The 27,573-nt window shown below is 49.2% G+C and overlaps 1 long non-coding RNA gene across 1 annotated transcript; it reads left to right on the forward strand.

Moving 5' to 3' along the window:
* Window positions 1-1,187: 1,187 nt before the first annotated feature.
* On the forward strand, window positions 1,188-27,201 carry LOC138062208 (uncharacterized). The gene is made up of 4 exons (XR_011136299.1): window positions 1,188-1,369; window positions 3,393-3,448; window positions 24,724-24,899; window positions 26,279-27,201. It is a non-coding gene; the product is annotated as an uncharacterized lncRNA (long non-coding RNA).
* The last annotated feature ends 372 nt before the right edge of the window (window positions 27,202-27,573 follow it).

The following is a 27,573-nucleotide window of genomic DNA, read 5'->3' on the forward strand; positions in this document are numbered from 1 at the left end:
TTTCTGTGTAATGTTATATCTTTTTTTCAAGCCAAAAAAAGACCACTACGATCACCTTGGTCTGCTTGTCTTTATCCAAAGAGACACAATTACTGAGTGTCATATGCAAGACGGAGGAGATAATCAGTGTGCTTTGCTCAGTAAGTACGAGCCCTCAGCTGGAGACTGTGTCCACTTTTGAATATCGTGCGTTAAAAGATGTAGACTCAGTAGAGGAGGACGGTAAACAGGGACATCTGGAAGGCCGGGAACACCCCTCTGAAGAACTGAGGCGCTCAGGGAGTATGACAAGTGCATGAAACGGTGTTGAGAAACGAATGTCCTTGTCCACTGAAATAAAGGCAAGCAAACCAGCGCCATTTGCAACCTAAAGGTTGTAGGTTGGGTATGAGACTATCTAACATGGAGAATTAAGTCATTAAAAGAGGTACAGTCTCCTACAGACACCCTCCCTTTCCATCAGCTTGCGGAGAAGGGATCCAGCCAACAGCCCAGCCCCAATCAGTCCAGCTCTGAAGAAATGCCTCTGTAACACCCTCTCTACTGGGACGACACAGGGGGCTTGGACCCTATCCAAGGCTGTGAATCCCATTCCCAGAGCCAGGCGTCCACTAATTTCTACTGCAGGCTCCCATCTACATCACGAGAGCCATGAAGTATTCCACCTGCTGAGTGCTTCTGGCACCCATCCTGCCCCCTCCCCACGCACACACCCCAGTTAGTGTCTTCACCCAGCTCCTGGTGTTCCCAAGCTTCCTATGGTACTTCCATCTCCCTCATTAGCAAATTCTGCTTGGTTTGCTGCCTCGCAGGCGCCCCGAGGCCCGCAGCCTCCAAGGGGCGCCGAGGGCCGCCGGCGAACGCGCACCCTCGCCTCTAAGGCCCCCCGAGCTGTCGCTGCCCCGCCAAAGCCTCCCCCGAGCGAGCTGCCCACGTGACAATCGAAGCCCGGGATTGCGTGCTGACCAATCCAGTGCCGTTCTCCGGGCACCTGGCCAATCCCGTCCGGCCGCATCGCACCGAGAGTATATAAACAACCCCTCCTCCCCCGGCACCTCCGGGTGGCTGTGGGGGCGGTTGGCGGGCTTTGGGTGGGAGGGGCGGTTCCTCTGAGGGAGGGTTGTTCGGGGGGGAGCCGCTCTGAGGGGAGGTTGCTGCACGGTTGGTTCTGTCTGAGCAGCCGCTTTGCGGGAGGAGCTGCCCCGAGCTCGAGCTTGCGTGTCTGACCTGCAGACGCCAAAGCTTGTGTCCCTCCTCTCTTCCCAGCTAGGTCTGTGGTTGGGAAGTGTCCGGAGACGCTTTCTCTGAGCACAGCAGTCGTTTCGAGCAGGAGGGTGCTTGCTTTTGTTTGCGTGGCCGCTTGGGGAAGGTAATTATTTCGGTGCTGCGTGGTTTGCTTTGCAGCGCACAAAGCCCGGCTGTGCCCAACTGAGGGGGAGGAAAGGAGAGAAAGGGGCTCCCGTGGAGTATGTGACCTGGCTGGAGGAAGGAATGGCCGGAGTTGTCAGCAGCCTTCCTGCTCTGCTGTTCCTTTGTAATGCCACCAATTACAGCTGAGCAGGAGAGGCCAAGTCACAATTAAAATAGCACCTATTCAAGATGAAATTATAATTACTGTTGGCTTATTATGCAAATGTGGCAAAGCACATAGGAGCATAATAGCAGCCCCAAATGTGCTAGTCTAAAAGATTGTCCTCAGCTACCAGACTCTTACAGCTCAAAGTAATTCAATTTTTGTCATTCTCTGTTTTTTCCCTCTTTCTTGCTTATTGCCTGTTGGTTGTTTTTTCTTCTTTTTAAGAAGAGTTGTATCCTTTTAAGCAAGCTATGAGCCTTGCTGTGTAGGTGTTGAGAAAAACACTTCCAACTAGTCAAGTGTGGCAGAGGGTGCATAGTCAGACCCCTCTCGGCTTGAGATGCTGGGTTATGCTGCCTTTCATGGTACTCTTCTAGTAGGACATGGGCTCAAATGAATGTAGCTGGAAGGTGCTGCCAGTGGCAGGTGTTTTCTGAAGCACTCTTCAGCCAGCTTTTGAGTTTTCTCTAAGCCATGTGAGTTGTTAGACCTGATTCTCGTGGAAATGAAGCTGCACAAAATGGCATCTCCTTTCACCCACAACTGAGCGAAACGGTTGCTCTCGTGTCAGAAGATGCATGGCTCAAGCCTTTTCCTGTGCTACTGTGTACCCTTGCTGAGTTTTTTTATGTTCTTTCCTTGAGCAAATTGAAGCAGTTTGGTCACTGCATTTGTTTCTGCTTTTGAAACAGATGTTTCTGTGGTCACATGAGGCAAATGGGTGACAAGCCTTCAGTGCTTGTTCTGGGGGCAGCCTGGCTGGAGGATATTGCTACAAGCTGGAAAGCAGAAACATCACAGCAGTTTCTTATTTGCTTATTCTCACTTAGCTTGAGCGCTTGCTTAGCAACTGCTTAGCAACACCTTCTGCTTTGAGAGGGGTGTGCCAAGTCCCCCAAGCTTGGTGGTCATGGTTGTGTGACTTAGAAACTTCATTTGCTTGGCTCAACAGAAAGGCAGCAGAGTTTTTCCAGCCTGGGAGAAAGAGGGAGTTTGGTGGGACTGAGAGTCATCCTAGCCTTGCTCTGTAGGTCAGCTGGAAGCAAGATGCAGCAGTGGCAGAGGCCACAAGGAAGGTTACTCTCTGCTCTAAACTCTCAGGCATCCCCAACTAGATGAGGCTGTGCATCCCCCCCTGCTCTTTTCTCCCTCACTGAGAGATTCAGAGCTGGCAGGGAGATAGGCAAGAAGATGTGTATCTGTATCTAGACTATGGAGAAGGCCAAAGACCAATTTAACATCCCTTAAAAATGTGGCTCCCATCCAGTGAGTGGGAAAGATTCCTTAGTAGAGTAAGAGCTAAGGAAAGAGTGCAGATACAGGTTTTAAGATGCAAAGTGCTCTTCAAGTCTCCTAAGAGCAGTCAGAGTGATAGGGAATGCCTTGCCCAGGGTGATGAAGACACGGGCTCAGCTCTAGCCTCGGCTCACAGAGTACTCAGTTGGGAGCTGCTTATAGTGTCCGAGTGTGGTGTGGATGCCTGGGAAACATCAAGCTGGAATGCAGCGCTATAATTAACAACTGACAGCCTAAATAATGCAAGGGAGCTGGGAGACTGGAAATATATGCTCCTCTCCCAGCAGAGGCTGAGGGGGTGGGCAGGAAAGGCACATGTTGCTAGAAGGAATTAGGCCCTCCTATGGGGGGGATGTCAAATAGCTTTTGGCACAGGTTCCAGTTTAAGGCAGATGAGCAATGGACTGTCAGGAGAAGCAGCAGGGTCAGTTCAGCACAGAGGTCCTGTTACTTTTCTCATCCTGTTATGTGGAACAGTGTATTTTAGGGTATGGTGATCCTTTTATCCCTTTGTTTTTAGAAGATGGAAAGGACTCTTAAATGGTGCAACTTGGCTGGTGTGTCCTGAAAGTCCTGGTGAGTTTCTTGTTCACTGCACAGTGTCATAAAGTTTGATTTGTCTTCCTAAGTGTCCCGTAGGCAGGAAAGCCAACCTGCTGGGGTTAAGCTGCAGGCAAGCCAAGAGCAAGTCAGGCTTGCGTTGGCCAGAATCCCTTGGGGCTTCTGTTCCCCTTCACACCTCAGAGATAATTGGTGATGGGTTAGCTAAGACAAAGCCCCAATTTTTCTAGGAACCGCATGTGCACTTGGTCAAGGTAGCACCAGCACCATCTCACCGCTCCACAGAAGGTGTAAAGGGATATAGGAGGAAATAGAAAAGATGAGACTTGCCTCTTGAGGCAGGTTCTCCATCCTGTCTTTGGAAGCACCCTGCCAAATCCCTACCAGTCAATGTTCCTGGATCCTAGGGTTAGCTGTGGGTTGTGCTGCATTGCTGTTTTCTCGTGTGGACAGGTGGATGTTTCAGTGTGTGTGCATGGAGTCTGTCCAGGCTGTCCCAGAATGACCAGGCATATGGCTAGAATTACGCCCGTGTGCGTGATGGATGTTTTTCCAGGCTTTCTGGATGTGTGGCAGCCCAGGCTGCAGATACTCCAGCCATCATGGGCAGGGGCTAGGGCTGCAAGAAAGAATTGGGTTAACCTTGCAGGTGTTGTCATCGCAGTTGATAGGCTTTGCTGGCCACAATGATCAGGTTCATGTTTACTGTTAAGTCTTGCATTCCTCCTGCCCTTCTCCACTTCCATGGCCACCAGCAGATGTATCGCTGTTTCCTTCATCCCACCCCTCATGGAAGGGGAGGCAGCTGTGTCTGAGCTAACTGGTTGTATTTACTTGGAAATAAGCAGATGGAGCAGACAGATGGGAAAATAGAGCTATATATATGTTACACAGATATCTAATAACCAATAAGGTGGGTTTGGGACCATAACAACTCTGGTATGGTTGCCATGGCAATCTGCACACAATTCCAGTGAGATGCAAGAAAAATCTTTTGTGTTCTTAGGGAGCTTTATAAAATAAAAATAAACTAGATTTAAATGAGTGATCACAGCTGCCTCAAGGAGCACCTGCCAAAAACTGTGGCCCAGACCATCCACCAAAGTGCACTGTGTTTTATTAAAATTACGACGGTAGGAGAGCACCATTCCTGATAGCCAAAGCTGAAGTGGCCTTCCAGGTGGACTTATGTTTTGGGTCACTTTACATGTGAAGAAAGTTGACTGGGGAGCTCTTTTTCAGAATGTTAGGATGCTAAAAGTTTGCATGAATTCAGAATGAAACTAGACAAGTTCAAGGAAGGAAAATCCACAGTGAATTACTAAATGAAACCATGTCCAGCTTAGGAAGTCTGAAAATAACTGGGAGATGGGGAAATACCTGAGAGAAGTGTCATACATATTTACTTGGTTATTCAGCTATGTGCCTGTGGCTGCCGTCAAAAACAAGACTCTGGGCCAGATGGACCTTTGATCTCACCCAGCTTGGGCATTTTGATGAGCAGGTTTCTATAAACTCAGGCCCTCTTCTGCCCTGCCATCAGTCCAGTCAGTAAGAGCAGATAAAAATGCTGAATTTGGTCATCTGAATTCTGTATAAATGAAGTTCTGGGAGAAAGGAATGGGTTGCATGATCTGATGTGTGAGGCTTGAACACTGGACTTGTTGGAGTTTTTGTATTCTACAATCTCCTCCTGCAAGAGACTGATTGGGACAGAAGCATTCATAATCTCACCAGTTGAGTCTGTACCCGTCTGCTTGAGATCTCTCTGGAGAGAGGCAGTTCTCTGAGTTTCAACCTTCTGCTGCAAATGTGCTAACAGGGGTCTAGCAGGAAAAATTGGCTTTCTACTGTAGGAAGGATTGGGTCATAATCCATGAGGGTCCAAGGGCGTCTGGGCACTGCAAGCTCTCTTTGTATCAAGGAGCCAGAAACAAGCTGGGATTCTCCTCCAGGGAGCCACAAACTACCTGCTGTTTTCAAAACCATTACACAGCCTAATACCAGAGGGGTTCTGAAAGGTGGGTTGGGATCTACTGGTGACCAGATCCCCTCAGGATGGCTGGCCCCCAGGCATTGAACCCTTTGGTCTTACACCTGGGAGATTCTGCCCCTGCTTGCCACATCTGGAAACCAGAAGCCAGGAGGGAGCGAAAGCCCTGGTGCAGCTTTTATCCATGCTCCTCCTTCCTTCCTTCCTTCAGTGGGAAGCAGGACACAGTTGCCCAAGGCCAATGTGATACTGATGATGCTCATGTTATCTTGCTCCAAGATGCTGTTGTTGATTGTATCCTGATGTGTAACCAAGCAAATGTAACACTGGACAGTGCATTAGGCCTACCATGTCCCCCTGTGGATGTGGGGATCGGGAAGGAGGTACTCCTGCCTGCCTTTGAGACAAGGCCTGTCTGCAACACAGCTTGGCTCTGGGGAGGCAGACAAGGAAGCGGTGTTAATTCAGCATAAAGCAGCAAGCTGCTGGGTGAGCTTTGTGTGGGAAGGGAAGGGAGCTGTGAAGTGTGATGCTTCGGGTGGATGAATTCTAGGCAATCTTTCCTAGAATAGACAAGGTAGAGGTGAACGGGAATGAATGCTGTGCAGATGTGTTGTCCCTCCCTTCCAAACTGAGCTGCCAGGGGTTAGGGTATGTGCGTGACATGCACAAGTGCCTGGGTCTGATATCTTCCAAGGGGTTTCTTTATTCCCTTGCATGGTCTCAGTGTGCCCTTTCCATCACTCCTTCATTCACGTGCAAAGCCATTGTCAGTGCTTGGCAAGCAAAGGGGTTGCTTGAGCTACATTGGATTTGGCTGGGGCACCAGGAACAGTGAAAAACAGCACAGGTGCCAGTGGGGACTGTGCAAGAACAGCGCTAGAAGTCCCCATGCTTGCCTTTTCCTTGTTCTTGTTCCCCATGTTGGTTAGATTCCAGTGTTGCAGGTTCATACTCGCTGCTGTAATCTGCTGCAGACGTGAACTGGTGTAGCTAACAAACAGGGCTCTTTTGGAGGCTTTGTTTCACATCCTCAGCTGCCCTGATCAGTGTCATCCCTGACAATCACATCTTTCAAAAGAAAAGCTTGGAGCCTCTGACCTGAAATGCATTGAACTTCAGAGGAAGAGCATCCCTAATGAAGTGTGGCATCACTAAACTGAGACTTAAACTCTGGACAAAAGGGAGCCTGGATGCAGCTGAACAGCCTGGGGACAAAAAGTAAAAGTAAATCCCAGGCCTATTATGTTTATCCAGCATGGATCTTAGTAAAAATCCAACTGTATCTATTGCTATCTCAGAAGGAAATGTTTCAGTGCAAAGGGTCAAATCCTGCATTTTTGCTTGTTCTCACGATAATGTGTGGCTCCTTTTGTACACAAGAGATGAGAGGGCAAATTGCATCTTGTCCTGCTTGCAGGAAACCACTGGCTTCATTTTGGAAAAGCTAACTGAGAGCAAAGCATCTGAAAGGGAGCAGAGCTCCACTAAGGCCTCTATGAGGATGGTGACTCGATTCCACCCCTGGTTATCCCTTTGCTACACAGCTCTTCTGGCCTCCTGACTGGGAGGAGCCCACTGAGAAGACTGTGCTCCCAGCTTATAGGAGAGCCCTGTGAGCCACTGGGCTTTCTGGAAGTTTCGTGCGATGCTATGATCTGCCCTGTGACTCCTTCCCTGGGGAAGAATGGAGACTGTGTCATCGTGAGCATGCCAGACAGCTGGAGTAAGAGGGACCACCTTAACTCTTCAGTGGGAGCCACCCAGAGAGGTATTCTTTTCACTTTTTGGGGGTGGGATGGGGACAGGCCTCCTTTTCTTTCATCAGCAGAACAAAGGTTGAGTGCTGCTGCACCCAGGAATCTTCAGAGGCCTGTGGATTTCCAGGGAACAGGAAAAGAGAAATTTCCGGCAGATAAAATAACAGATGTTTTTTGCAAGGAATATTCTGCCTAGGCACTCAAGCTCTCTGAAGGAAGTGCCAGTTATGGCTAGAGAAAGCAAGTGGTTTTTTATCCTGAGAAGTAGGTTGGGACCCTCCCAAAGCTGGAGAAAAATTGGTGCACAGACAGCAGGAATCCCTAGGGCCAGTTCCAGTGAGTTGCGTGCCTAAGCAACTCTGTCTTGCTGCAGCTGAGTCTCCAGAGAGCACGTTTTCTTCTAGTGTTTTGGTGAACTGCCTTAGCTCATGCGTCAAGCTTAGTCCTGCCATGGGATCAGGCAGAGCTGCAGGCCTTGCACTGTAGCTTTTCACAATCCCCAGCCAGACCTGAATGCTGCTGCTTTGAGCATGGGAAGGAATCAGTTCTGGGACATCCAGGATGTCTCTGGGTCTGAGACTCCCATGCAGACTGTAGTGCTTTTTAATACGATCTCATAGAGTCATTAGGAAATCTGAAAGAATTGTTCTGGGAAAATCCTTTAAAAGCTGACGTGCCAAATATGTATGAGCTAGCAACAGTTTGAATCACAGTGTTCCTTCACGCTCTTTGTTTCCCAGACCGTGTGGGCCAGTGTTTAATGCACAATCCAGATTTATTGCTGGTTTATCTTAATGCAGAAAATTTTGATCAAAAAAAAAAAGGCACGAGGAAGGGGGGAGAGCTCATAACTGTTGGCAGCAAATTTTAATTTGGGTTTGGCACATGAGAAGAGTTATTCATGGAAATTTTGGCCCAAAATAACACTGGGTCTGCCCTGCGTCAGCCAAGAAAGGCTGGCGCGTGCAGGATTTGTCTCTTCATCCCGCCATGGGGCAAAGCAGCATGCAGGGGATAAGAGCAGGCACACTGGGTCACACTAAAGGGCATCTGGCTTGGTAGGTTCCTGCAACCAGTGCTGGGGGGGGGGGGGGCTGTTCCCAGAAACATGTGAGTAATAGGGCAGAGCTAGACTGATCCAGCTCTTCTTATACACATTCCCACACTGCCAGCAGATTAGGGATCTTCTTGTGGCATGATGACCTGAAGAGCCTTTGCTCAAGTCTATCACACCCTACCCTAAGCCAGTAGGTGGTTTTGGTCCCTGCAATTAAAAATGAGGCCTGCAGTGTGCAAAAGCCCTGCTGTACATTTCTTTTGCACCTGCTGATTTTTCATTTCTTCCGAGTTCTGCCTTTCTAGTTCTTGGGAAGTGAGGAGTGAGCAATATTTGGTCACTATCTGAAGATTTCTTCAGTCATGTTTCTTTCCTGGCACTGAACTCTCTTCCAGGATGAAGATTCCTAGTTTAGTCCGTCCTCTTACAGGAGCTGTTCCACACCTCTGCTCTTTGATTCCTTTTAACTATTAGAAGCTGCAACACGGAGACCACATTAATCCCCCGTTCCTTTCCCCACTGGCATGGAAGAAGGCTGAAACCGTAATGTTCCTGAGCCAGTTGTGGCAAAGCATGTTCTACAGGCCCCACGTCCAATCCAGGGTGCAGCCATCTAAGCAAAGAGTAAAGGAAAGAGGAGGCAGAAGTAATCTTAAACAGGGGTTGCTACAGTGCTGTCTGGCAGCTTTTGGGATGACTCATGCAGAGGACAGTGCCTGCAAGGCTGCATGTGCCTGGTAAGAACTTTTGTAGTCCAAAAGCATCGAGTTTCCTGTGTATGCACAAAACAACATCCATCATACGCTCAAGTTTTCCTATGGGAAATCCAGATACATAGGGACCATGAGGTGCCCTTCCTGCTCACTCCTACTGCAAGGAGTCCCATGTTAACTGAGCTGCTGGCTGTCAGGTAGTGGCTGAATTGCAGCTTCTTATCTTAAATGCAATTTGACAGACTTCTGGTACAGGCTTACAAGATTTGTAGAGTGTGACCCTTCCACCTAACTCCTGAAGAGCCTCTCACAGTGGAGCAGGCAGCCGTTTGCCACAGGCAGCGGCAGTGTGTATTCCTGCCACCAAAGGTTCTGTTATTTTGTTTAGCTGCTCTGGTACAAATGGGAAAGAAGTCTGATAGGTCCAGAGGCTGCTGAAGTGATGGGAATGGAGGAACATCAGGATCAAACCCCAGGTGCATACCACATCCAACTGTACTGCACAACTTCGAAGGAAGCTGAGCATCATTGGCATTATAGATGGGAAAGCTGAGCCACGTTTCATGACTGAATTGACTTAGTTATCAAGCAGCCCAAGGACAGATGAAATTGATGCTGAGCGCTCTCCTGTCTGGACTTCCATATTTTCTAGCCAGGATCCAGCTCCAGCTGCCCCACAGGAAAACATGCAAGAACCCTGCAATGATGAAAGACACTGTTGCTTCACAACACGACTCCCTTGGCTCTGCTTCATGCAAGGTGCTGCAGATTTGGCCCTTGGGATGCAGACCTTGGCCAAGTGATTGGCAGTTCCTCTCTGCAGAGGCTTGAGCTCTTCTTATGGTCAGCTCTTTGGAGCAAGCCATGCTGCAGTGTGGGAGCTGTGTAGGAGGCAGCTCTTTCTGAAAGGCCAAGGAGAGTGCAAATGAAAATAGGCAAGTGCCTGACTGATCTTAAAATTTGAGTCTGACTTTTGGCAGCCTGTTGTGTCTGAATGAACATGGGCACCGTGTAGGAGCAAAGGGGAGGAATGAGCAGGTCTGGCTCTCCTGGGGCGGCCGGGAGGCCACCCACTGGGAACACTGAGCCAGCTCTGCTGAAACAGGAGGTGGCTGTGTGAAGGATTGCTGTACTGCCAGCCTCTGAGCCCTGACATGCTCAATCTGGCCAGTCCCTTTGGCTGTCCCACTGAGCACACCCACTGCCTTCTAACCAGCCTCTGACCTCCGGCCATCTGGCTTGAGAAAGCCCAATTAGAGAACAACCTGCAAGTCTGCAGGCAGGGAACCACACGAGTGCTGCTATAAGGCATTTGGTTTGGTCTGAATGCTAGGGAACATGTGGGAAGGGAAGAGTAAAAGCAGCAGGGGATTATTGGGCTGGGCCATGTAGGGAACTAAATACGTGACTGAAAAAGCTCTTACTTCCCAGATCTGTAGCTGCACCTCTTTCAAGGCCTTTCCAGATTTACTTGTATGAGGCTGCTCTCAGGCTTTGCCCAAGGAAGAGTTGCCAGTATTTAGCTCCCTGCCTTGTCCTATTTCCATCCTCCTGCACTTTCTAGTGAGAAAGAGCAGAGAGGGAGGCACCTGGAGTAGTGCAAGAAGCTTTCTGCTTAATTGACTACACAGTCACTTTGCTACCAGCCTCAGCCCCTCTCCAGGAGACAGTTAACTCTTTCATAATCCAATCTGCAAAGTGTCATATTGGAGATCCGTGCAGCAGAAATGGTACTTGGAGTAGAGCTGATGAAAGCAAAGAGCAGGAAATGCCAAACCCAGCTGTGTAGCCCAGAGCTCTATAAAATGGACTTAATCCCACCATCCCAGGGAGGGATGAGCATGGGATCGAGTTTCTCTTCTGCTGCCAACAGGTGAATAAAGATGCTGGGTCATGGGCTGGCATCTTTCTTCTGTGCTCCCACACGCATGACTCCCACGTAGCATCCTTTGGGCTGCAGCAGAATGGCCGGGGCCTTTCAGGGAGATCTGAAATATCTCCCAGCCTGTGTTGCCAGTCAGAGCAAACTGAGGCCCTGCCTAGTCCCTCTCCGTGCTTTCCCACCTTGCTTTGTTCCTGAGCCGCTGGATGCCTGTGGAGTGGCCCAGGGAGATGGTGAGGGCAGAATGTGTTTACTCCTGCACACATTGCTCTTCTTGCCCGTTACAGGCTTTGTACTGTCCAGAGAGGATGAGGAAGCTGAGCTGGCTCCCGACACCATTTTCACACTGGGCAACATCTCTGTTTTTCTTGACCTCGTGGCATAGAGATATGCCTGGCTGGGGGCAGGCAAGGAGGTGCCCAGACTGGCTCTGTGTGGGAGCCGGAAGGCACTGTTGGCACTGTAAATAGCAAGTCATTTCCATTTCAATGCTTCTGCCACGGGGAAAGGCTGGGGCTGGGTGTGTGGGTGCAGGCTGCTCCAGCTCTTTTTTCTGCTTCTCCTTACCTTGTGCTTCCTCTCCACATAATTTTTCTGTCGTATCTGCCCTGCTCACCCGCGTCCATATACATCTGCCTACCTCCATCTCTCTTGCCTTATTCTCTTGGACCATTTTGAGATGGGGCTTGAGTTGTCCCTCCCAGAGCTTTGAAGTGGCAGCAAGTCAGAGAGCCCAGCGCAGCAGTAGCCCAAAGCAGAGTTGCAGCCTCCTGCCCTTCCATCCCTGATGGTCTGCCTGGTTCTCAGGGCCTGGTGAGTCTGGAAGCTGCTGTGCCCCCTTTGGGGCTCCCCAGCCTGGGCAGGCTTGCAGGTCACAGTGGAATGATCCTGGGAAGCCCAAGTCCTCTGTGACTTGTGAGTCTGGAACTAAGAGCAGGCTGAGCATTAATGGGTGGGTTTCTTAGGCCTCAGGTTGTTTGCGCTATCTTACCTGTTCCCAAGAGGAGGCTGTCCACCTCAGGCAGACTTCCTGAGAGACAAACGAGGGTCTGGTTAGGGAAGTGGCAGTATGGTGGTGGGACACTTCAGCTCATAGCTGTTTCCTGGTGTCACCAATTTTTCACTAGCCTTTCTATATTCAGCATGCCTACCTTAGGAGAAGAGATTCCAGCTTAAACACCACTGATCCCCACCAGTCAATGCCAGACCCGTGAATTCAGGAAGACTCTTCCTCCCTTGCCAGCAGGGAGGGCATGAGAACCGTTGCTGACCTGTTCTGAGTCCACCTGTGTGCCCACCCCTGCTCGCGTGTCTGCCGTGCTGCCAGTGCAGAGGAGCATGAGATCTCCTGATGGAAGAACGGAGGGAGAGGGGGAGAATTGCCAGTTGCAACAAGGCAGAAACAGGAGGCAGATGAGTGCTGTGCCAGGCACACGTCAGTCACTCCTTCTGCACCAGGCAGGCTGCAAAAATAGCTGGTGTCCCAGCAGCTGAACAGCCCAGCAGGAGCAGCTCTTTCCTGCCGTGGAGACAGACCGCTGTGGAGGAGCAGCAACCACCTACACTGGCCCAGCTTGGGCACATGGCTGCATCCCTGTTTAGGGCCGTTCCTGCTCTCTAAGGTACATCCCAAGGGAGAGCCACTTGCAGTTGCCAGGGAAATGCTGCTTCTCTGTGCTCCCCTTCTCTTCCTGCAGGGCAGCTCCGCCATTCTCCTATCCATGCTAAATTTCCAGTGTACATCAGGGAACTAGGGCTCCATCTCTCACTAGCCCAGCCCTCCTCCTTGAACACTGCCATCTTTTAAAATGTTTGTGCCCAAGAAAGGAAGGCCCGTGGTTCCTTGCCCAGAGATGCTACGTGACATGTGCAAGATCAGAGGAGAGGCAGTTGGCAGATGAAGGGCTTCCAGAAACTGGCTTTTTTCAAAGCTTTGATTAGCCCTGAGTCTTCTATATGCAGTTAGATTTGTATCTGTAAGAAGAGGAGCCAGTATTAGACATCAACTATCAGCAGGATACCTTGGCCTAGTTTTCCCTGCCTGTCTGGCTCTACTGGCCAAAAGAAAATACAGACTGGGCTTGTAGTCAGTGCAGGTGGGTCTTGGGGGGCCTGTTCAATGTCTCTGCAAAAGCAAACACCCTAAGCCCCATCATCACCTCTTTGGCATAGACTTCCTCCCCTAGGAGAAGACCTTGATGTAGATCCCAAAGCACCAGAGAGCTGGGGGAGAAGTGTGTGCAAGACTGCCAGCATCCTGCTCCAGCCTTCTGCTGTCTCCTCAGCTCTGGTGCCAGCCGCATTCTGGCAGCACACACTAACTCCAAACACCGCCTCCAGCGCAGGAGACAGCAGAGGAGGAAACACGGAGGTGATATAAAAAACAGCACTTGCTTCCTTGGCCATCTGTCACAGTGTTGCGGTCGCCTTCCCAAACAGATTCCAGCTCAGTGCTGGCTGGTAAGAACAGGGAGTTATTTTGGTACATTAGCATCCAGCAGGAGCAGGACAAAGGGAACACGTCACACGCAGCAAGCAGGCGGGCTGTGTTCAGCATCGGGACAGCTGGGTTCATTGTTGGATGGGACACAGCACCCTGTGCATCCAGAGCCCCCAGGGATGACAGGGCAGTGCAGTATTGTGCTCCAGCTCCTTTGGTGCTCCACATTAAGTGTCCACAGCTGCAGGGTCTCTGCCTTACTGGCAAGTAGTCCTCTGTGATGGAGAGCCAATTTGTCTGAAGACCAGGCCTAGATCCTGAGGCTGCAGTCAGGGAAATGCAGGCTACTGCCAGGTGGAGGAATCCCATGTCTTTACTGTTTTTTTCTTTTGATAGCACTGGCAGCAAACGGATGCTCTCTGTGAGCCAGATCAGGGAACCAAGCAGAGGAGAAATGAGGACAATAAAACCAGTTTTCAGCCAGATCAGCTCCCTGGTCTGACTCACTAATGGGGAACCAACACGAGAGGGGATGGGAGGAAGGAACCACCTTCTCTGGCACTTCCACTGGTATGCAAACATGAGGTTGTGACTTCAGCTGGTATCAGTCAATGTGCAGTCAGTGCAGGACCCTGACAGTAGCTAAATGGCTTCACACAGAAGGTGGCCATTGACTTGCTGGCAAGGTGGGAGACACAAGCTATTTCTCTACTGCTGTTTACCAGAAGTTTTAGGGTCGAGCATTTTTATCCCTCTGCGCTGCTTTTTGGCAAACATATATATAGGCCTGAGACTCTTGAGAAGCAAGGGGGTGAGCTGCTCCCACACGCTGCACTGCAGACTGCTCCAGGGGCTGTCCTAGGAGGCCTTACCTTACCTGCCACAGTGGTAGCAGGGATTTTTAGGCTACCTGAGTGGGTCCATTGCCTTCAGGGCCACGTGCCTTCTCAGAGCCTGTTCTCAGGAGCCAGACAAGTTTCTGGCTACTTGCAGACGAAGCAATGAGGTGCTCAGGGCCGGTTTCGACCTCAGCGCAAGGCAGCGTGACCCAGAGGTGCTCTGGGTTCAGCCTGGGTCTAGCGGCCTTGCCAAAGCTCACTGGCCTCCAGAAGACGTTTGCCTCAGATCCTGCTGTGGGCACACTTCCCCCCCGTCTTCTCATTTTCCTAGTCATGAGACACAGTCCCCAGAGCAGACACAGCGAAGGCTGGCGGAGTTTTGACACATTTCATGAGGAGCATTAATAGCACAAAACTGGAGGCTGTTCTGTGGGAGGGCTTCAGCTCCTTCCGCATTCGTTTCTCAGGCAATTTATTACCCAGCTGAAATTACTGCTTGATTAAAAAGACAGGTAATTCTCTTATATTCAGCTTGGGATTTCAGGAGGAAATAAGTTGCAGGAAACCCACACAAAGCAAGCCGTAACAAGAATGCCTTCAAATTGGTTGACCTAGGGGAATATTTTAAAATGGAAGCATTTCCTTGGAGTAGCCTGGATTCGCAGTGAAATTGTCCCGACTGGGCAAAGGGAGCAAATTTGAAGTAAAAAAATGGAGGGAGGAGGGGGAGAGGCAAGAAGCAGAGCTTAGACGTTTTGGGAATAGGCAAAGTGACAAGGGTCAGTTTTCCAGTAAAAATCTAACCTCTGAGCTGAATTTCAATAAATGGAGACTAGAAGAAGGCAGAAGAACCCTGGGAAATGGAAATGACATGTGGCAGCTGCACTGAGCCAAAGCAAGCCAAGTTTTATCTCAGGATTTTAAAGTTTTGTTCCATTCAGGCTTAAAATCTTTCTTTCTGTTTGTTTCCCAAGTTCCAAAATTACCATTTGATGGGAAACCAGTGCCACGTACTCCCCCCATCTCTGAGTTGTTATCCAAATTCAAAGCAGGAGAAAAACTTCCTGGCTGCGCTGCAGTGCATGGATTTACACTAAAGACTTGACACTGAGTAAGGGTGTGGGCGACAGGTGCCAGGTAAGGTGCTTTGGGCAAAGTATTTATTATTTTTGCTGATGGCAATCTCGGAGGCATGCCTCTTAGCACCCAAAAAAGTAAAGCAAGGGAGCAGTTACCAGAAGACAAGGGGCTTCTGCACAAGGTCTGCTCCACAGCTTGAACAAAGGAGTAGAGGATGTGTGATAAGTTTGCAGACACCCCACCCTTGGAGGAGCCCTGTGAGTAATTCAAGACAGGAAAAGAGTTTGAAAGGAACTTAGCAAAACACAGAAATGAGCTGAAAATAGCCGTGATGTAGTTCACTAGGAACAAATACAGAGTTCTTCAGATAGATCATATAGATTGTAATAGATTAATAGATATATAATAGATTATACAGAGGGTGTTCAGGAGCTGGTAAGGCAAACGGGATTTGATCTGCCATGAGGAAGATTTCCAGGCAGACTGTCGCTGGAGGTATCTTCTTCCCATTGAGAAAGCACAGGGTCACCGTGTCTCTGCTCCGCTGTTGTGGGCTCCTTCTGCCATGGAATGGTCCATGTGAGGTGAAATGTTGGTAGGGCTGGTCATGCTGCCTCCAGCACACAACACTGCACTGTGGGAGACCCTGACACATGGACATCAATTGCCTGTCTCAGGGAAAAGCTGGAAAGGACAAGAAAATATGCTGCCAGTGCCTTGTGCTGTGTAATTTTGGAGGAAATTAAGCCAAGAGGGAGCTGCGGAGGAATATGATAACAGAAAATCTGTCAGTCCAGAAGATAAATAAGAAATTCTCATTGCTGGGACTAAAGCTACAGAAATCAGTGCGATGGAGCAACTTCTGCAGGGAAATGGGAGATACTTGAATCTTGGGAGTTTCACATCCAGGTTGGCTGCTGTCAGATACATGAATGGGAGCAGGCCAGGAGACTGTGACCTCTGAATCTCAGCCTGCACAGTAAGGGGAAGGGTTGCCAGTCACACTGAACCAAGGAGGAATGCTGCTGGCAGAGAGGGGCTGTGTTTGAGGGAGTGCAGTTCACTGGAGGCTGTTCGGGGCACAAACGTAGCTGAAAGCAACACTAACTTCAGCTTAGGGCAGTCCTGCTGCCAGTTAGGCAAGGGACTAGCCTGTGAGAACTCCTTTAAAGCTGGTTTTTGGGAGCTCAATGAGCTGAGCTTTCAGAATGCAACAGCTTCAGTAGCACTACAGGAACAACACTGTTGCGTTTCCATCCTCTTTCCTGCAGCGGGACACTGTTCCCATTAGTTTTGTCAGTACTGTTGCTTGGAGGCCGTATGGTAAACCGGAGAATGAAGTGACCACCATAGAAATCTGTTTTATTATTAGCTTACCGTGTTTTTTTTTCAGGTTCTCTGGTTCCATGTGCTGGAAGTGGGGAGGCATGAAGAGTCAGCAAGGGTACAGGGAGTTGGGGATGCTCTAAGCTCCCGTAGCTGCCAGCTTTAGAGCATAAACAATTCCCTCTTCCAGAAATGGCCGTAACTCTGAGGCTCAGCTGGGCATTTCCGCCCTAAGAGGGAGAGGAGGGCTGACAGCGAGCTTTAGGACTGCTATTCTTCGATTTTTCTGTCCCACAATCCCCTGCACATGAGGAGGGAGCTATAAAAAGGGACTTTGGCCCAGTGCACCCAAATGGCCCGCTGTGTTTCTTTGTGTTTTATTGCCAGTTGTTGTTCTCTCCTGTCCATTAAAGGGTAGCCTGGTTTATGCATCTCAGAGAATAATGGAACTATTAGTCATCCTAAAGCCCTGGAATAAGACACCTGCAGGCAGCAGGCCTAAGCCATTTAAAGTAATTTTGCAGGCAGCAAATTCCTAAGCAGTCAAGGCTCTCACTAACTTCTATCTCTTGTCAGCCTTCGCTGTTCCACCCAAAGCCAAGGAAAGGGAGCTGGGTCTATCATGGTTCCTGCAGCAGTGCTGGTGACCTGATATGTAGTGCAGAGCGCTTTGTAATTGGCACCTCAAATGCAAGAGGCTGGCCGTTGGCAGGACCACTTGCACCACCCTGAAACATAGCTGGTTCCAAGGAGTATTTTGGAATTGCTTTGCAGCCCAAAGGAAAAATGAGGTGTGAAGTCTTGACTTCAAACTGTAGGCCCTTCAGCTGCTGCAGAGCAGCCTTCTTTCTGCTTGTCAAGAATGACCCATTCAACTGGGGGAAACACATGAAGCTTGATAATGATTTTAACATAAAAGCAAATGAAATACCCTTGTGATGCAGCCAGGGCAAATGAAAGTGTGAAAAAGCCATGAACTTCAAGAACGGTAATAATGCAATTAGTACTCCTTCTGCACTGCTTGCCCGCCCCAATGATTATTACTTTTCTGTACAATGAGATGATGAACAGTCAGTGCTGAGTGAAATGTGTGCATAATTTTTCATCCCCCCCCCCCCCGCCTTTTTTCCCAAGGCAGTTTATAAACTCTATAATGAAATGCAGCCACCTGGCATACAGCACGCTGCCTAGCAGTGGGAGAAAAGGGAAACTTGAGCCAAGGATGCAGAATAAGCCCAGCATTTTGCTAGACATGATCTTTCCAGTGCTGTGAGGAAGGGAACAGCAGCATGTTTGTTCCTACCTGTCTAACCTCTTTGAACCATCCCCGGCCACTGCTCTGCTCCCACAATCCTCTCCCTCTTTACATCCTCCTATGGGCTGCCTGGAGCCCTGGACACACATGAGGCAAGTTCTGCTTTTAAGTGTGGGCTCTGGAGATGCAGAAACCCCTGCCAACATCCAAAAGAAACCATTACAGGGGAGATTATCTCAGCTCTGCAGCCCTGGCTGGGCCTGCTCCATGCAGAAGGAATGTTACCAAAAGGTCTAATTAGGGTTATTACCTCTTTAGTACCTGTAATCTAGCTAGACATGTTAGCAGCCAGCATGTGGCAAACTACTGCTGTAGGACATATGAGCAGAGGTGGTTGGAGGTTCATCATTTTGGCAATTTAGCTCAGATTTTTGCCAGCAGAGCAAATAGCACCAAGCAACACTGCCGTCTGTACCAAATATCAAGTCTTTGCTCCATGGCACAGAGAAGTGGAGCTTCACAAGGAACTCATTATAAAAATTGTGTTTATATGGGCAGAACAGTCTGCTTCCTGAAGCTTCTTGTCCAGAATGATTGGTCCACTTTGTCCTGCTCCATTCAACCAAAGGCAGGCCCATTTTGGAGACTTCATCTTTGTCCGGATAGAAGAGATCTCTGGTGCAGCTGGACGCTTTTAAATTTACACTTTTCTACCAGAAAGCATTGGTAAGCCAGATTTAGAAGTGTCGCTGCCAACACTTAACTTTTGGTCCAGAGGTTTCCGTCAGCCCAAGCCAGCTGTCATGGAACAGAGCTTCTGGAAACCCACCAGCTGAGAAGGACTGAGCAGCAGAGGCAGAAGAAGCGACCAGCGCAGCACAGCTGACTCAGTATTACCCATACACAGCCACTCTTAGAGGCCAGCCAACTGCTTGCATGCTGTAACCCCAACTGTAACCATGGGGGAGGCAAATAAACACATTGCCCTCTCCAGCTGTAATTCCTTGGCAGGCTGCAGATGGCCGTGGCCCTTCACACTAGGTTGTTGTATGCTCCTGCCTGGAGGTGTTGGGTTTAGTGGGCCACCAGCTCCCTGGTTTGTGAAGCGTCAGATGAGGAGTGATATGTAATGAGACCTGTTGCATACACGGGTCACTAAACCATACTCACTGCTGCCTCAGAAGCTTGTGGGTTTTAGCATCTCTCTGTGGTGAGGAGCTGGGTCCTGGCAAGTACTGCAGGAGGTCACTGGATAGCATTCAGCTTCAAGGCTGGTTCTTGTGCAGGGGAGTGTGGCGGCTGGTATAGGAGGACGCACTAAACTGTCTAGCTGGCCGCACTGAGAATTCATTGCAACCAATTAGGCCGATTTTCAATTATCTAAAAGAACGAACCTAGCTAATTAAAGCCTAATTACGTTTTGCCTGCTTCTTCAGCTGTCTTCTCCTATTAAACCTGCAGTCTGGGACTCAGTGAGGCAAAAGGAAAGAACTCACAGCTGCACAGAAACCTGTAGGATGTGAACACTTGTGGGGCCTGCCAGAAAGGATGGTTCTGGATTTAACCCCGCATGCACTAAGTCTTGAGCCATGCCAGAGCAGAGAGCCAGCATCTAGCACCAGCCAGGTAGCTGGCATGGAAAGGGAGCAGTGCTCTGAGCTTGCTTTTATGCATGCCTTCTTTTCCTGAAAGGTACAGTGTTTTGCACAAGCACATGCATCCATCCTCCCATTGACACTTGGGTACCATGCTGCAGCAACACCCGACGGACACAGTAGGGTGACAAAACTGTCTCTTTCATGAAGAAGCAGAGCTGTGTAGCTTTGCAGCTCCTGCCCCTTTTCCTGAAAGGTCAGTCTAGTTGCCTACTGCTGCAAGGTGGATGTTACTCTTGTGGATGTTACTCTTGCTGATGAAATAATGATTATTGCCTTGATTAAGTGCCAAGTTCTCAGAATGAGGTGAGAACTGCTCTTCTTTTAGTGTTTAAATTTTCTAAACAACCTGGAACATCACAGGCAGGATGGATCTTTTCTCCTTTCACCCTGGAGTCATTCAAAGCAAAACCAAAAGTGGTGGTGGTCATCAAAGGCATCAAGGCAGGGCTCATGATCTATAGATTGTAAATGGCCAGTGAGCCCACAAGGAAAGATGGGCAGATCTGAAAAGGAATTCTGATGCTGTGTACTGTTCTCTCACAGCTCCGTGCTAGGTGGGTAAACCCACCTGCAGGGATGATGTCTTCAAAGTTTATCCCTGGGACAGGACAACCTTATTCATCTGAGAAGCATTGTTCACATTTTTCAGATCAGAGACAGTCACTTTAGATGCTTGCTCGTTGAGCATTGCCAGCACCTCTACCGCTTTTCTGCATTTTCAAAGTGACATTTTCAGGGATATGCCAAACCACATTGATTGTTGACAACATCCTGACTTTCTCTGAAGTAAGCTTTCCGTAATCATGTCCTGGAACAAACAAGTCCAAGAAATTGCCTGTCTGTAAAAATCGGAGGAGTGCAAACTTGATCAGACTGCTGAGGAATTGCTTGGCTAGGTCATCTCAATTGGAAACTACTGTGAACCCCAAGATTTATCCAACACCCTGATTGACAATTGTCAGGGATATTGAGGATGTTTAGTGCTTCCCTGGATTTGCTGTTTTTCTAAGCATGTGTTCTCCAGGACTAATCAACCCAGGGATTTCTGATCCCTCATTCATGCTTCAGAACAGCGAGTTGGATTCAGAAAGCCAAAAACTGCTTTAAAGGCATCTACATTGTCATCCATCCCCTGTAAACCCATCAAACCTAATGAGATACTCACCCTGCACAGGCAGCACAGTGCAGAGCAATATTCTCAAATGTACTGTGCACTTGTAAGCCTGCAATTTTGTCACTGCCCAGGGACTATTTGGTCAGAGCTGTTTGGCACAGACCTGAATCACACCAAGAACCATTCTCTCAATTTAACAGTATTATCAACCAAGCTCCAGTGCTCATAAATGCTGTTTATTTTACTAGTGCAGATGGAGCTGTAAGGTCCGTGTTGTAGACTGAGGCCTGTAAATGTTTGAACAATCCAGTAACGCTTCCGATTTGGCAAAGAGCAAGAGGGACTGCGCACTTTTATTTAGAAGTGAAGAACCCTTTCTGCCCAAGATTGTGTTCTGGGTGCCAGGTGCTCTGGAGACCTCAGCAGGGGATGAGTTTGCCCTGTGCCAGGTAGCAATCCCAGGCAGGCTCGAGTGTGGTGCCAGGGCAGGAAGAGGGCTCCTGAGGAACTCCAAGCCAAAAAGCCGTCGGCAGTCACAGCCATAAGGCTAGTTGCTTGGAGCTATCTGAGAAGACAAACTGGAAGACGAAGACCCCTATTTAAACAGGGAAACGGGTAGGCAGAGTCTCCCTGGCTGTGAGGCAATGCTGGCTCTTGAATTCTCTTGTCATCTGACCTCCATTCTCCCTTGGGTACCTGACTCTCGTGGCACCAACTTGTACCTCTGTGGCAGAGCTAATGGACTACAGAAGCTCTATCTGGAGGCCAACAGCTTTCACACAGGCAGTGCAAGAGAAACTATGCTGAGCTGCAATGGGGATTTGTGGAGCAATGTTCCCGAGTAATTGCACTGCAGATTTCAGGCCACTTCTCTGCTAAGTGAATCCCTACATGCTCTCCCTCAGCTTCCTTAATAGGAAGCGGGGGCTCACAAAACTGCTGATTTAACCAGCACTAAATTAAAATTCAATACAAGGAGCAGCTGGACAAACCTGATACGCTTGCCAGAGGGGCTGGCTCAGGAAGGGAGAAAAAGTGGCTTTGGTCCATCCATTGATGGGAGGACAGGAAAGGGACATGAGATTTGGCCTCTGGCTGGAAGGGTGCCCATTGGGGGAGCACTGCAGCCTCTGGACCTTGCTAGAGCTGTTTTCTTCTTAGGTCTGCCATGTGCATTTAGGGAAGCAGATCTTGAACCTTGTCCCCATCCTCCCAACTGCCTGTCTCATTTTGGAGACCAGCTTTAGGATCTTCCCCACTTTGGACACAGGATGGGAAGAGGGTTTGTTCGTGGCCCATTTTTTGTGCATATACACTCAGAGTCCTGTATGTGTCTTCCCTGTGACCAGCTGGGGACACACCTGATGCCAGTAAACCAGGCAGTGAGAAAGGGTTGTCCTGTAACATCCTAGAGCCACCCGCCTGAGGGGCCCAGCCCCACACGCCCAGCAGCATTCGCTGTGCACCTGCGGAGATCCATACCACTGGTTTCCCAGGCTTTGCAGGGTGGTGCGCATCTGAAACAACCTGTCTCTCTCCCGCTACCTACAGAACAAGCCCAGAACAGCCAGACCAGAGGTAGGAAACCACTAGGTATCTAATTTCTTTTGATTTTACTTTTTATTTTTTGGGCTCTCAGAAATGTGTTCAGTCTGAATTGAGGTTACAACCTGGGTAATGCCTCCCTGACTGAAAAAAAAAGGCTGTTACCATAACAACCTGACTCTGTGCTTCATTACCATGGCAATTCTCAGGAATTATTAAATACTGTGTATGTTTGGTGCACGCGCTCCGGGTACATCTGGTGCCAGGCTCAGGTTGGGATCCTCCCTGCCCCCTGATCTGTTTGTCTGTCTCATTTTAACTCTTTCATTGCCCTCAGCCAAGACTACTGGGGCAGGAAGTAGGAGGTGGTTATTCGGGGGGATTTGGTTTGGGGTTTTCCCCACTGCAGGACTCTAGGTCCAGGATGCCTGGGTTTTCTTAGGTGTGTCACCTCTTTTTTTCTCCAGTTGTAAAATCGATGTGCTTACTGAAGTCAAGGGTCTCTCTTTGCAGGCAGGCTGCTCAGCAGGGGGGAATGTTCTCACACCTGCCTCCCTCTCCTGTCTCCCCGCTGTCAGTCTAGAAATAAGAGAGTCTAGCTGGAAGAGAGCCCCTGAGAGCAGAGAAACAGCCCAGCGATGGGGAGCTTTTCCTGGAGGAGGACGCTGAAGGTCCGGAGCAGAACGTTCCTGGTGGGGATCAAGAAACAGTTACCCGTTTGAAAAGTTGCTTGACTGACCATGCACATAGCTGATGGCTAAAATCATGACAGTTTTCAGAGAAAGAGCGCAGAGTAGATGGACCAGTGGCTCAGACCAATGTAGCCCATCCCCCAAATCAGTGCAACTGCATTGCAATCTTGTCTTTCACTGCTAGCAGATGAGTTTAAATTAGATTCAGTGTCTGTTCCTCACACTGCCACTGATGTGCTAATCACCCTGAGCTCGTCCCTTCCCTCCTTGTCTCTCTGCTGTTCTTCATGGCCAGCATGGTCTCAGTAACACTTGTACAGCTCCTAGCTCCCCAGTGAGGTTGGGAGCTACCGTACTACAAGCAACAGTTGCAAAAATCAAAATACTGGTGCCCTTTAAAAAAACAGCTTACAAATTTCTTGGGAACCAGTACCCACTAATGAGCTTGAACTAAATAAGTGGGCATGAGATGAGAAAACATGGCTATTTGTGGGGGAGGGGCAGGAGAAAGAACCATTAATATTGTCTGCTTTCATTATGCAAGCCCTGGAGTAACTACCTCGTGCCTCTGGCTGCAGGACTTATCCCCTTGGTGCAGGACCGTTCCCAGAGAAAGTTTTTCAGGGTCTGAGACTGCAGCCCTTCCCCTGAGATCAGAGGAGCATTGTGGTGCCCTCATCCCCCTCCCTTGCACCAGGCATGGCCTGCACTGGCATCTGCTCTATGGAGAACATCACGGGGCAGGAATCATGACTGTTAAACCATGACTTCACCTCAAGAGGGTCTTTAGACTCCATATCGCTAATCCAAGGGGATCTCTAGCCATGCCAGCCCCCATTGCCATCCCTCTGGTTTCCCCTTGCCCCCTCAGTGTTGGCATGAAGCCTCCAGAAACCCCCTTTTCCCCAAATAATTCCTCCTCTCAGTGTGGTAGTCAGCCTTTTACTGGGAAACTTAACTGGATGGGCACTTGTGTGTAAGTTCCTTAAACCCAATGCAGACAAGACAGAAGCCCAGCCACGCCAACTGTTTCATTCTACAGACCCACTTCTGCTGGTCTGCACCACCTGCTAATGTAGACATAGCCTTTATAGTCAGGGAGGAGAAACAGCGCGACTGGAGGATAAATAAGCCAACATAAAGTTGGGCTCTTGCTCCAGTCAGCCATGTTAAAGGTCCTCCCTCTCCTAACTGACCCCTGAGCAAGCTCCAGGTCACCACTTGTCAGTTGGTTACAGTCCATCTCAGTGAGTGCCCATCTCTTGCTTTCTGGAGCACTGCGTTTCTCCTCCACCTCATGTGTGCATGTACCTAATGTGTACAAGAGCCCCATCGCTCTTGTTGCCTTTCTTTCTTTCCCCTGGAGGACTCTACAGCACAGAAGGGATGAAGCCCTTCCGTGTGGGGCACCTGAGGATACTTGATGAGTTTTTTGCTATGTGGAAACCTACAGCCATGTTTCCCTGCTGAGGTGCAGGACCATGCATGTTATAGAAGGTTCAAGGTGCACACCTGCTTCACCAGGGATGTGCCAAACAGCTTTATATGGGCTCTAGGCCTGAAATGGCCCAGTAGGGCTGAAATTCAGATGCTAGGAAAGCATTTAGCGGGGCTAACTTCAGCCCTGGTAGCTGATAGATAGGAAGAAACAAACTCCTCCAGAGCCTTCTTCAGTGTCCTGCTCCCAGTCTTCTCTTCCTCCATTGCCTGCAGAGGAAGACAGCAATGAGTAGCCCATGGGGACTAATAGGAGCCCTTCCAGTTACCCCTGGCGCTCACCAACTCTCACAGCCGTTTGCAGAACAAAGCAGTTAGGGACAGCTGAGGTGATTCGACCAGCTCCTTTTTTCAGGGCATTGCTACAGGTCTGAGTTAAGGTGATTTTGATGCTTTTGGGGGATTAGCATGTTCTGCTGTGCCTTGCTTGCATTTCTAGCACTGGAAGGTTTCTTCTGTCATCTCTAAATTCTCCCTGGCGCTGGGGCCAAGGCTGCTGGGTGGACTGGCAAGAAAGACGAGACTCCAGCATAAAGCAGAAACTGGATGGGAGCGTGCTGAATGCATCTAGGCTGTCCTCTGATACCACAGTGACCTGAAAATGCAGTTACATATGTAAGTACATTCCTAAGTTTTTGCAGAGCTAGGGTCCTCATATGCATTGCGGTTATTTGCATTTCACCCTGATGCCAAGACCAAGCCGATGAGTGACACCCCCCGCAATGGGAGCAGTTTCCACTCACAGGCAAAGAGGACAATGACCATAACACCCTCCTTCAGCAACAGGGACCAAAATCCTCTCCTGCACTATTGTGTAGAGCCACATTCACATCTGCCAGCAGAACAGCAAACTCCATTCAGGTGTGCGCAGCTACAAGCTGCTCATAAAATCAGAGCCCTGCATTTTCAGCCATTTCACTGGGGCCAAAGGGAAGTTTCAGAGCTTTGAATCCCGAATTCTGGTCCTGCTGCCGCGTTGTCTTTGTGCTCTTAATTGGTTACAGACAACAGGTTAGTGGGAGCAACCAGTGACAACGCTGCTCTAATCTTGCTCTGCCTCAGGCTTATTCCACCAATATCTTGTGGGAACCTTGAAAAAAAAGATGCTCCGTAAATATTTAATTATGAAGCATACTCTCATTTATAATTTGGGAATGGCAGAGAGCTGTTCTTCCGAATTTGCATCCAGGTAGATCAGATCATCCCCTCCTCCAGTATCCAGGATGCTTTCCCACTACAGAAGTGGAGCCGGCAGGAATATTGTTGGCACAACAAAACTTGAATTATTTCTATCTCACACCCACAGGCAGAGCTGTAATTCCATCACAGAACGAAGGTCAGGAGTCCTCCCCCTCCTCCTCTCACACAATTTAGTTTTGACAGCTCATCAGGATCAGAGGGGCTGGAGATTTCAAGTCAGAATCTGAAATCTTGCTGTGCAAGATGCGTTCACTGCATCTTTATGAAGCTCTGTGCTTCAGCACTGTGCAGGTATTTAGCACAAGCCCAAAATACGTACTGCCCAAATAATTTATTTGCTAGTGGAAAATAATACTTGCCTGCAAAAAAGGTACAATAGTTTCTGTTTTAAATAAATATTTCTAATCAGAGTTCAATTAGAAGGTGAGATGCTTGTATTTATCTCTGGAACTAGGACTGAAATACCTGAACTCCACACACAGACACACACACACACACACACACACACACACACACACGCACACGCACACGCACACGCACACGCACACGCACGCACACGCACACACACGCACACGCACACGCACACACACGCACATACATGCACGGAAAGGATTTGAAGACAACACTGGATTCTTTTGAAACAGGTTATTTTTTCCCTGCATATTCACTAGTTTTCAAAAAACTACAAAAACCTCAAGGACTGTAACAATATAGCACTTGAAAAGAAGGTTGTTGTGTACAAAACCAAGCATGCTTTTTTTTTATTAGTTAACTGGGTTTTTTCCTTCCTTCAGTGTAGTCTGAAAGAAGAAAGTGCCAGTTCATTTAACAGGATTTCTCAGAAAAATAAGGAAGAACATGCTTTCCCCATCACAGGACTCTACCAGAAGATCCATGCTTGAGGTCCAAAACAGAAACAGACTGACACATTTGTAAGCATGCAGACTTTGTTGTATGACCCACATGGCACTTCCCTTCCCCTGCCCCGTGGCCAAAGCTGTGGTCCATGCCACACATTTTGCTTTCCCTTTACTTTTTTGTTTTCTTGTTGTAGTGAGTTGTTTGTGCTTCCCCCCCCTTTTTAGCCCTAAATCCCAGGTAGCAGTATCCAAGGTAACAGCAGAAAAGAGTCCAAATCTGCGCATTATCACTGCTTCTGCAAGTTTCATGCAAAACTTAAAGTCATTCCTGCATGCAGCACGCGGCTGGTCATTTACTATGCTTCGTACAACTCTGAGGAGCTTTCCCTGTACACGACAACAGAATTTGTTCACTGGGAAGTGCAGAAGGTTTGCTTTCCCATGGACACAGACACAGTAAAAGAACCCCCACCCTCCTTTCCAGTCCCCCCACCTGCTCCAAACGCATGGGGATCTGCATCGCAGCACCAGCTCCGGACAGTTCACTTGCCTACGAGTGCCTGGTGGCTTCAGTAAAGCCCCATGATTGCAGCTCCCACATCCTTGGAAGGTCTTCGATCCTTCACCAAAAAGTTGATCATGCTCTCCGACTTGATGAGCAAGTTGCAGCCCAGAAAGAAGATGCCAAACATCACAGTCAAGGAGAGGACGCAGAGGACAGCGATTTGCACCACCCGTGTGATATAGAGGCTCCTCTCGTCAGGCACAAGGACAGAGGAGCCCCCGTCGGTCGCCAGCACCGAGCCAGTCCCGTTGCAGCAGGCCATCAGCATCCCCAAGCCCTGGGTCCTGTTCAGGTAAGCTCCCTGCTCTAGGAGAGTCTGGTTGAAAAAGGTCCCATTCATGGTCTACGTGCAATCCCAAATCTCTGGGGAAGGCAAGAGGAAAGATTGCCGTCCCCCTGCCCACCGCTCACATGCCAGGGGTCAGCGCCATGGGCCAGCGGGCTCCAGTCCCCCTCCTTTCTTCTCACAACGCCTCAGATGGACGGGAAACTTCCTCGAGGCTGCGAGCAAGTAGGAAGCCAATTTGCGTAGCCGAGGGATAGCTCACTCACGGATTCCTCCTGGCGCCAGCATCATTAGCACGAGCCCCCAAACCAGCAGTAAGAGAGAGAGAAAAAAGGCAAAGGGGGCACAGGGGAGAGGAAAGCAGCCAAAGATTGCCAC

The sequence above is a fragment of the Struthio camelus genome, chromosome 25, assembly GCF_040807025.1.
Source record: "Struthio camelus isolate bStrCam1 chromosome 25, bStrCam1.hap1, whole genome shotgun sequence".
Taxonomy (NCBI): domain Eukaryota; kingdom Metazoa; phylum Chordata; class Aves; order Struthioniformes; family Struthionidae; genus Struthio; species Struthio camelus.